This window comes from Myotis nattereri (genome assembly GCF_964212035.1).
Source record: "Myotis nattereri genome assembly, chromosome: 17".
Classification (NCBI taxonomy): domain Eukaryota; kingdom Metazoa; phylum Chordata; class Mammalia; order Chiroptera; family Vespertilionidae; genus Myotis; species Myotis nattereri.
In genome coordinates this window covers 14,544,162-14,556,474 of record NC_138092.1, presented here as the reverse complement: position 1 = coordinate 14,556,474, position 12,313 = coordinate 14,544,162, and the positions used below count along the sequence as shown (strand labels likewise).

General features: G+C 31.8%; 1 protein-coding gene across 22 annotated transcripts in view; it reads right to left on the bottom strand.

Annotated features, from left to right (window-relative positions):
* Positions 1-12,313, bottom strand: part of RIMS2 (regulating synaptic membrane exocytosis 2) — a gene marked incomplete at its 5' end in the record, with an annotated part of 342,653 nt that overhangs the window by 122,970 nt on the left and 207,370 nt on the right. The window lies entirely within an intron of this gene.

Below are 12,313 nucleotides of genomic sequence, written 5' to 3'. Positions count from 1 at the left end.
CACTTAGCACCAATAAGTTAACATTTTAAGAAAGTTACACAAAATTTTTATCATATCAAAGGATGAAAATGAAAGTTTTGACAATGATCTCACTACCAACTGTAAGTGCCCATTAAATAATTTTTTCATCATTTATGTGAGAGTACCCGTTAATAGATCTTAACTAGTCTTATATAAAAATAATTTAACTTTAATTAGCAGATATAATATTCATTTAAATCATAAAATCTTAATGTACCAAATATATTAAAATCTTTATTGGATTTTTTGTCTTCCTGTGATTAGCTTTTATTATAAACTATTTTATGAAAAGAGCTTTTTTTAAAAAAAGAGAAACATAGACAACTAATATTATTTGAACAGCCATATCTTATTTAAATGGCAATAAAATATAAAGACTTATTTCACGTATGTTATTGTAATGAATCAGACTTCAGTGAACCTTAAGAAGCTAAGCATACCCCTCCACTCTTCTTATCTCCCCTCTTTTCCTTAATTGTTACTTTGCCACAGTCAAACATTCTACTTTTCAGTGCTGTTAATGGTAGTTCTAATGAGAACTCTTTCCAATGGTTCATTTAACCAATAACCGGTTGGAGTAATTAAGGACAGTAAAAGTATACCCTTTCTTAATGTCCATTACTGTCACATCTATGGCAGGTTATTAATTTTAGACTTAAGAATTATAAAGACTTGCCCTAACCGGTTTGGCTCAGTGGATAGAGCATCAGCCTGCGGACTGAAGGGTCCCAAATTCGATTCCGGTCAAGGGCATGTACCTTGGTTGCGGGCACATCCCCAGTAGGGGGTGTGCAGGAGGCAGCTGATTGATGTTTCTTTCTCATCAATGTTTCTAACTCTATCCCTCTCCCTTCCTGTCTGTAAAAAATCAATAAAATATATTTTTTTTAAAAAGAATTATAAAGGCTTTATAAAGGAGAATGCCCAGTATTTTGTTGTTGTTGTTCATTCAACCATATGAACTACAAAAGAGAAATAAAATATTTTCATATAATATACTGAAATAGATGACATTTATAAAGTATCATTTCATCACTTATAGTAAGTAGCATTTTATCACTTATAGTAAGCTATTTTTGAACAAACATTTTAAAATTTAAGGTACCATCCAGGTGCAAGCTATGAAAAGAATGGGCTTTTAGTCAAGTAAAGTAGTATAACATTTTTTATATATAAGAAAGTTGTCTGTATTGGTCCTTCCAATAAAAACAATCTACTGAAAATAAACAGATACATAAAGTAATCAGTGTCATTAAGTTAGCTCATGAGAATTAACATAATGGTGACTTTATATAAAATTGTGTGAACCAAAAATTTTCCCTTGTCAATATAATGAATTACCTATTACATTACAACTGAATATATTAAGTTCAAACAAAAACAATAATTTGTAATCAACTTAATTTAAAAAGGCACATACAAGGGGGTCATCTTTATCCATAAATGCAAGTCTTTAACAAGGGCGCATGACACTATTTGAAACTTCATTGATTGGCTAACGTTCCCATTTATCAACATTGACAACAGACATACAATTGGTCCTACTATCAGATTTAATTGCACCTGAGTAAACATATGTCCTAAAGGACCAAGCATTTGTTAAAAAGATTCCTAACAATGAAAGAGAAGTCTCAAGACTTTCAGTGTATATTAGCATTTACATATTATTAAAAGCTGATCATACAATGATACTTTTTTAAGGGCAGAGGAGTCTATGTTGGGAGCAGGAACCTTTCAAAATGAAGCCTAATTAAGCATTTACTTAGTAGGAGCCTCAATGACACAAAGATCAGGATAGACCTAGAATATAAAACCCAAATGTTTGGCAAGTTTACTGATTTCAAACCAATACTTCTCTACTGTGACAAGAATCTGTTGAAAAATCCCTCAATCCAAGTATTTGAATTGACTTTTAAAACTAATTATAACTATCCATAATTGTCAACAACCACAAAATTATTGAACATTTACGATAAATTATACTTATTAAAATAAGCAAGGTACAATATTTAAAAATATTTCCCTATTTTTATAAGCTTGCTAAAAAGTTTATCTTTTAAATGTCTTCTTTCCTATTCCTAAGCTTTGCTGTTTTTTCTGATTCTGTCCTTGAAGTCTGATATCCAATGCAATTTTAAACACAGCAGGAAAACAGAGCATGTGTTGAAGGAGTTTAAAATAATTAATTTTCCAGCTATAGCACACAACCTATCATATGACAGTCACTAAAGCACAAATTTGGCCTTATAAATGTATCTGTATGTTCAGAGGAAACCGAACCAACTTTAAATGAACAATTAAACTCATAAATCATGAATTTCCCTTTACGTACAGGAAAACATGCTTGTTAACAAAGAACACTATGTCTGAGGATGTCGGTAGATTTAGTTACAAGAGTCTACCAGTTAATTTGTGTTGTACAAAATATTTACTTTGTTATACATCAATATATTTTTCTGTCTAAAATAAAATACTTTTATTCTATAATAATCCAGAAATAATTAGAAATTACCAACCTCCTAATATTGACCTGGAACAACCTTAATTCTTCTTTCCAGGCTAGATGGTTTATATTAGCATCTAATTAGAAGACTAATTTAGAATACTGATTTAGACTGACATAAATTATTTTTACTTTTAAAATATATCAAACTATTCAAGAATAAAAAAACAAACAAAAGTCTGTTATATCAAAATACTAAAAAAAAATTTAAAGCATAAAATTCACTAATAAAATGCATCTTTGAATATTTACTTTTCCTTAAGATAAATTTTAAAAGTATCATTTTAAAGGTAAAACTAAGAAAAAAGCCCCTACCTTCTCTACAGTTATAGATCTATAAGAAATACAACATGGAAAAGTCAATTTTGAAAAAGTAATGGCTAATATAAGGTGTCCCCAAAAATGTAGACACACACTTGGAATAATTATAAAGGCAATGTTTATAAAATACATTTAATTTTCAAAATTGAGCTATAAGCTGTTAAACTATGTATATAGTTTTTGGACCACCCTGTATATTAAGCAAATCATATAATGCTAAACCTAGTGACTTAAGCACACAAGAAGTTATAGTAAGTAGTAGAACATAACTCATAGCTTTGAATATTTTCAATTTCCAAAATACTATACAATCAACACAGCAACTCAGCAAAGCGTTTCACTGCCCTCAGCCTTCCAGATAAACATATTTTCCAAATAAGATAAAGCAAGGTAAATTGCATTGTCATGGCTCAGGGTAACTACAGTAAGGGTAGCAAATTAATTCAAGATTTTCCTAAATGTAGCATATCTTACACTTAGAAAATAACAATTCATGGTGGATTATTCTTTCAATAAATAGGAGCAGTTAATCTTCAAACAAATTAGAAATCCTTTAAATTTATCTCAAAGTAGATTCGGAACTATTTAGCTCCTCTCACTTAGAGGAACTGAGAAACTGTATGTTCTAAAACATTCCTTCAGTCTAACTAGAGTTAGTTTTCTTACCAGACGTTTTTGTAGGATGAGTTTAGAAAAACATGCGATAAAATATTTTATGTACAAATGTGCTCTTTTCTCAGACACATTTCTAATTACTATAAGAACAGCTAAACTCCAAGTAAGTATTATAATAAAGTTCAATAAGATTACAGTTTCCTTTCAATGTTTAATAACATTGCATTATTATAGACCATAGGATTCTACTTTAGAATCAGATTGCTCATTGAAAAACAAATAAACAACAGATCTGCCCTCCTCATGCATCCTTGATTTGCATGAAGAATGTTCTGTTAACTTTACGGCCTAAACAATATCTAATCTTCATTCCCCAGGAGGAAGCCATTTAGTGATTTACTCTAAACATTATACATAATACCTGGGGTTTAAAATCACTTGATTTTAAATAAGCCTGTATTTTATGCTTGCACCAAACATATTAATTATTTTGCCCAGGGATCCTCATCAATCCTGCTTCAGTTAGAGGCACTGAAAACAAATCACCTCTTTTCCTGGCTATCCTCTTAGGACAGCGTAGTTCAGGGATGTCAAGATTCTTCTTCAAATAAGTCCATAATACTTAAAGTCCATGCAAATATTGGTTAACTCATATTTTCTAGCCAACACAATACCCCTTAGCCCTTCAGTTCTATCGTGTTATATTTAAAATAAAAATTACAAGTGATCTTTATACTCTTAGTATACATCATAAAAATGGTCAGATTACCAGGTATTCTTATTGCACAACCTTTCATAACACAGCAATAAAAAAATACAGCAATATATGCTATTGCTACAGAGCCAACCTTGCTCTCAGGTTTGGGCTGAAGTCCTCCAAGCTTTTTCTAATACCACAAGTTCCCTACAATAATCCTCTGACGACAACCCTTTGACAATTAACGGATTCAGTGAATAAAAATTACATTTTAAACAAAGGCTACAAGGAGTAGATTTTTAATATCATAAATGTACTTAAATATATATTAAAGAATGCCCCAAACACATCTTGGCAAAGCCCAAGCTCATAAACGTTATTGGAATGTAATTCGCCCACCTGACGTCCCACTATCTTCCTCCTCTTTTATCACTCCAAAGTTCCAGTGATTAAGCATATTCTATACATAGCCTATCTTTATTTTAGAAATAAATACAAATATTTATGGAAAACTACAATTTAACATGGCACTTATGGCTTTAGCATATTGCATACTTACTCATGACATTAAGAGTTTGAATATCCAGGAATTTCCTAACACATAGGAAAATGCACAGTTGCCAAAATAGAAAAATTTATAAACACTTTAAACCATAACATTAAGGCATTCTAATTATATTAATTTTCCTCTATTATACACATAGTTTATATTTAATTAGAGGACTTAAGTGGTGAGAAAAATATATACTAAATACAAAGAACACATAAAAATTAACATTATATAAAGGTGATATTTTTTTAAAAAATTGGTGACATTTTTTAGCCAAACATTGCATTGTTTCATGATTTCAATGTACAATATAATTTATTTACATAAATATATATGGCCACAAACATATCCATGTACTCAGACATGAGAGCAAACAGGACAAACAAATAAATAGTAGTTCATGACCAGGAAAACCCACATCACACAATATAGCAAGGAGAGATTTTCAAAGAAATGATATTTGTTATATAAATCACAACATTTAACTAATTCCATACATACTTTGTTTACTTCTTAAATCACCTTAAATATACTAATATATAATAATATGCTACTTTTTTCCAAAAAAGGAGTGATTTTATTTAAAAATTTGAAAAAAACATGTAAGATATTTTCTTACAAGTTTATGAATATGTTAAAATTCCAAATACAAAATCCAATTCACTTTAATAAATTTTCAGTATGTAACTGTTTTACTATAAGAGAATTTACAGATTAAGTCATTTGAACTATGGCATTTTTCCTTGCTTTCTAAACTTATGTCGTGTAATACTTTTTTCTCAAAGCACCCTATTCTCCTCTATAGCTGTATCACAATTGTAGTAACTTAATCATTAGTATAATTTTTAACTTGTGTATTTTTGCAGAATGTAAACTGTATGAGGGCAATTACTGCATCTATCTTATCTACCCCAATAACTCAGGGCCAAACACGATGCCTGGCATACAACAGGATAGCAACTGATATTCGTTAATAAGTTAGTTTAACTTATACATTGACAGATTTTAAAATATAGATTTTTAGAGACATAACAGGAAATGAGTCACATTAACATTGTTACTATAGGCACACTTTAATGCCACTTAGCCCTTCAGTTCAATAGTGTTATATTTAAAATAAAAATTGCAAGTGTCCATTTTAATAATATTATCAAAAACTCCATTTGTTTTCTAAAATTTTGAATGAAATTTTTGATGTACTCTCACTCTCACTCAATTATTAATTAAAAGTAATACTGCCCTAACCGGTTTGGCTCAGTGGATAGATCGTCAGCCTGCGGACTGAAAGGTCCCAGGTTGGATTCCGGTCAAGGGCATCTACCTTGGTTGTGGGCACATCCCCAGTAGGGGTGTGCAGGAGGCAGCTGATCGATTTTTCTCTCTCATCGATGTTTCTAACGCTCTATACCTTCTCCCTTCCTTTCTGTAAAAAGTCAATAAAATATATTTTAAAAAAATAAAAAAATAAACGTAATACTGATTATTCAGTTGATTGTGTTTGCACTCTGCTTTTAATCCTGGTTCAATTTTGTGTCTTCTAGTAATCATATCTCTTCAGAGAGAGGAGAGGAAAATAAAGTCACTTTATTTCAACTCATTGGTAGAATTAATGATTTGAAAAGAATCTTTATCAAATTAATATATTATGCTATTATTCCTTGTTGTTGGCAATATTTTTACCATCAGAAGTTGTAAACAAATCATTACCAATATGTAGTTTAATACCTCAGCATTTGCAATGAAAAAGAAAGAATGGCCTATAGACACAATTTAAAGAATATATTGAGCTTACTATAGTACTTTCTAGGAAAGCAAATGTCTCTTCATGAAGATACTTTAATTTGAGTTAAAAGGACCAAATATATAAATGATCATTAGTGCTTACATTTGTCACTTTTTTCCTAAGGAAGTAATCTTAATAATAAAATAGTCGTTCTTTTTAACTTTCTAAATAAATGTTAAATGAAGTGTCCACCACTCTAATATAAATAGGCTCTACAAACTATCAAGTTCACACCAAAATGAGAGAAATGAGGAACAAGCACACACGTATTACAAAGCATGAAATGCAATGCTTATCCTCTCATGCTTTCCGCAGTTCTCCACATCCTGACAAACCTGGCTCTGATTGCTGTTTCTTTGGCGGCAATGGTATGTCATCATTTACTGTACCATTCACCTTTTCCTGTTGGTCTTCCCATGTAACTTCTACTATGAATAAAAAAGAATAATCAGAGCTTGTCAGAAACATTAGGTAATGTTCATAACGAGAACCTAAAAATACTTCAGGGATTTAAAAAAAATGATTTACCCCCCATATTCTCCCGTAAATTTTCAGGCATGTGTAGTTAATGTCTTAGATATACAAATGTGACATCTGAATTTTTTATAATAGATTTAAAAAATCCAAAGCACTAAAACTCACTTCCAATAAAATGAATGAGCTGAAGGTATGAAGAAAATGATTAAACTGATTTGACAAATACGTTTTTTCTTAGTTGATATTAATAATAATAATTTTAGAAATGAATATTTTGCTAAACACTGTTTTCTGTGATGAAATGTGTATATGAAATTAAAATGCACAAATTTCATACATATCAAGAGAAATTAGATTTTAATATAGGACAAGATAAAATGGCTATTTTACTAACATATTTAGTACTTTCATTAAATGATAGAAAAATGTGCTACGGGATATGGTTTCAAACAAATTAGTAATCGTTTAGTATCATCGAATATGAGCTACCTGGCTCATTTAAGATTATTTAGAATTATTTGTAGTGTGGCCTAATATTCACTCATTCAACAATATATACTCAGCACCTATAACAATCCAGGCATATCTAAGGCACTGGGGATACAAGAGCAAATAAAAGAGACAAAAATCCATGCTCTCATAAAGTCTATATTCTAATGGAGAAACAGATTATAAATAAGAACAACAAGTATGATACTTTATGGCTTGGATATTGATAAGTACTAAGAAGACAAATGTGAAGTAGGTAAGAAGTAACAAAAGGCTTAGGGTCTGATGAAAGCTTGAAGAGGGTAGTCATAGAAACCCCCACGAAGAAGGCACATTTTGATCAAGAACTTAAGGAAGTAAGGGAGCTGTATGTTGACTTGAGGAGAGGGCAATGCAGGCAGAAGAACAGCACTTGCAAATATCCTCAGGTGGGAGCATGCTGGAAATGTTCTAGAAAAGCATCCTGGACGTGAACGGGAGGCCTCCGGGGCTGACGCAGGGTGGAAAGGGGGAAGTGGTGGACGGTGGGATTAATGAAATGGCAGTGTGGGGAGTACAGATCATTGCACGTCACGTATCAAAAGGGTCACTGGTCGCCACTTAACTTCCCTCTCGCAGCAGCATTCGTGAGCACTTAGGTGTATACTGGCCTATACTTCTGTTCGCGTTTCTAAATCTACACGGTAAGTCATGTAGACAGCTACTATCTACGTCCATTTTAATCTCTGGCCATAAATAGTGGAATCCTAACATTTTATAATATTAAGCTAAAAAATATAACTAGGAAGATGAAATCACTGTCCAAAAATGGAAAAATATGCTATATTGCAACATCAAATATAAGTTACTGTAGACACAATGCTGCTTTTGATTACTTATACTGCTAGAATTGACTGCAGTTAACATCAATCAGCTACCGAAAGAAAACAAACCTCTTGCTTTGGGATCATTTTATAAAGTTACACCTGGGTATGTAGCTGACAGCCTAATTTTCTAATTAGTAAATAACTTGATAAAGATGCAATATAGGGTGACCAAATAGTAACCAATTTGGATAAAGATGCTATATATCAACCAATGGCTAATGGAAGATAAATCTTAAAACCTTTAAAGAATATACAAATTTTCTGATGAATTCCAAGACTTTAGTACAGCCTCCTTAAGTTATAAAAACAAAGGACTCATATATTCCTTAATCAAAGTTAATCTGTAGTAACACGAAAATAACAAGACTAATTTTCCCATTTTAGGGAAAATAATAAGCTCATCAACAATAAATTATTGTTAAATCTGAATGATCTGCACTTTTAGTTTCCTACCAAAAAACAATATGAAAGATTTTACAAGCACTACAGAGTTGTTCAAAGTGAAATTTTCTAAACTCCTAGATGTTTGTTATTTTGAAAAGTTGTTTCTCCTTCCATCACTTGATAGTTTGTGAAGTTCCAGAAATAGAAGGCATGCTACCTGTTGAAATAAGATTGAGTATGTAGAAGCAGAAATGGCTTGTTTTGAAATGGGTCAGCCGATCTGTAAATTGGCAGAAAGCATCTTCTGAAGTGTGAGGAAATATTTCTTAAGGTATAACATTTTTAATTTCCAAAGACTTTCTTTGAGTCATTTGTCTTATGTTGACAGAGTGAAATTAACAAGTATTTGTTGAAAGTATATGCCAGTGGGGAAAAAAGCCCCATAGCCATAAATTTATAGATACTAGCCATTACAACAAAGAAAGAAGACCAAGATCAAGGCTATCAATGATTGATAGCAGAGGTAATATATGTTACTAGCCTGAGCCAGAAATGGTGAATTTTAGGAATATTTCTGCCTTTAATGAGGTTTATAATCTTAAGCAAGTTTCATAAAATCTCTGGCCACTAATCTGATATATTTGAAGTGAAAAACTTAGTCTTAAAAATTTCAAAGGTTATTTCTGTGCTAAAATTACAGTTCCTCTTGCTTCTTATGATTCTAAACTGATTAGTCAGATTTTGTGGAAGAGGAACTCTACCAGAGATGATGAAATTAAGACACTTAGAATTTAGAAGATTTTCCATAAGTCCTAACTATGGCTATTATTAAACCCTGTATCAGAACCCAAGTGTTTATTTTAAAACAGATTTAAAGTCATAAAAAGAACAGAATTGACTAGTGAATCATTAATTCATTTATCACCCCAAAAAACAATGTCAAGAGCTACCCATATGTAGCCCTCTTTGAATTTATGGGTCAGAGAATTAACATAAAACATTTAAAGAAATTAAAAGATGCCTAGTTTTACATTAGAAAAAATGTTCAAATTGTTTGAAAGTTGCTTTAGTTACATTAAACAAAATAGCAAAAATATCACTGATCATGTGTTTTTTTATGAAAAGACTATTGTGGTAATTTTAAAACGAAAAGTCTTCTTAATGTTAGATAATAAAGATCTAATAATTAAAACTCAAGTATAAAGCGCTAGCTCATGACAGTGTGTATTTACTACCTGAGGATAAAGAGTAAAAATCGGAGATATATAATGCAATTTAATTGGTATGATTACCTTGAATAAATATATATCAAATGCCTCAGATGCAAACGATGAATCTATTCAAGTACAGAAAGAAATTTATTCTAAAGGATACATTCTTTTACTAATACTTTTATTACTTTACAAATGCAGTAGTAAATATTCAGTTGTGAATTTAATTTGTAGATGGAAAGCTTGAAGATTGATTTGATACATATTAGATAATTTGAAGAACAATTTTACTCAGTATGACTTAACTTTGATGTGAGCTTTTTAAGTGATATTTTAAAAGCCCTCATTTCTACAAAATAACTATATACCTGGCTAGTCTTCATTACACCGTGTAGCCAACACTATGATTTAAATAGTACAAATTCCTATATTAGCAAGATCATATTTATATAACACGATATGTTTCAATGTGTTTCCACATACAACCTCATATTTGATCCTATAAAACAGAAAGGACCTTCTATTAGGTGGTATGTACAGGTAAGAAGACAGAGCTGATTAATAAGGATAAGAGCTGAATAGCCATCCTAGTTTACAAACAATTTCACAGGCATTACCTCATTTGATTCTCAAAGTAGCAAATGAAAATGAAAGAAATATGCTAAGATTACCTCTTCTCAGATTAACTAACTTGGATAAGGGACTAGAGTCAGGCAGTTGGTATATTGTAAAGGCAGACCTTGTGTCAAGGTTCTAAACCTGTGATTTCTCTAGTACCATCTCCCTTTCCTGTTGTTATTTTCAACAACAAACAGAAGATGGCTTTAGAATTGTATCTGGGAAGTCGACAATGAAAAGGCTTCAACAATGGCTAACCTTTGCTGGAAGAAATGAGGAAGGAGGTTCTTTCCCAAGTCAATTAGTCTATTTAGATTTTTGAAGTATAGAAGAAATAAAATGAGCAGAAGGAGAAGAAAAGTAAAATGAGGATCTGCAAATCCTACCACCCTAAATGGTATCCAACTCCTAGAATGCCTACAGAAGCAAGCATCGTTACTAAGACCATTAAAATTATCACTTTTGGTTCCTTTGTAAACCAGTTTTCCCCCTTTTTTCACCCTTCCTTCCTCTCTTCCTTTCTTTCTTATATATAAGGTTCTCTATATTTGAAATAATGTAGGCAACTGTACATTAAGGCTGAAAGGGTCAAAATATTTCCCTTTAGTCTCATTGTGCATCTTTAGGCACATGACTTTTTAATAGGCAACTTGGTAGGGTTTAGTCTATAATCCCAACAGTGTTCACCCACTAACAGGAAATTAGGAGGTTGTATCTGTTAAGTTTTCTAAAACCAACCAACCAACCAACAACAACATAAACCATAGGTTGGAAACAAAACTATTAGAGACTTTTGACATTCTTAGCCACATATCCAAAAACACTTATTGTGTTAAAGTCCTTAGGGAATATTTTACTTACAGAAGAAGGAACTGAGGTCCACAGAATGAAAGCCTTGCCAGAGGCCATAAACTTCGCAGGAGAATTGAGCTCATGACCCAAGTACTGACTTCAATGTCATTCTCTAGATACTATACAACTGGAAAAGTCCTACTGATGTAAACAGCTCTCTGACTGAGAGAAAATTATTCTAAATAGTTTCATATTGATTTTCACACACATATTGAAACATGTACAATTAACTGTATTAGAACATTATGCAGTATCTTATATTGCCATTCAATTCAATTCCTTTCCCCCTTGGAATTGTTTCTTATGCAAGTTACTTGATCCAGAGTACTAGTTTCCTAGACACTACTAAACAACATGTACTGAATAACTGGTTCAGAGTGATGATCACAATCAGGCTTAATCAGACTGTAAATCTAAAGTTTTCGAATTTATAGCAAGACATCACTAAGAAATAATAGTAACGACAGCTAACACATACATAGTACTTATTATGTGACAAGTATTGTTCTAAGCAATTTAAATATACCAACATTTTTTAAAAAGTCAACTTACAGCATATCTGCACAGCAAGCAATGTTATTCAGAGTGAACCTGGGGTTAGTTCAAGGCAGAGTCTGCCATTACCATCCCTCCACGGTACCCAGTGTTCTACCACATTTTTTAGTATCCCTCCCCCCACATCCAACTTTCTCCACTCACAGGCTCTAACTTGCCTCCCATGAAAAGGTGTATGTGCTAACAGCTTTGGTCTGTCCCCTCAGAAACATTCACATTTCAGTGTCTGGAAAGCTTAAAGCTTTATATTATTAAAATAATTAAGCCACCAGAGACTAGCAGAATATAAAGTCATATAACAAATAGTGGGATAAATATTTTGGGCTGAAAATCTACCCAGATCCTCCTGAAAACTTACCTGTTTTTTATAA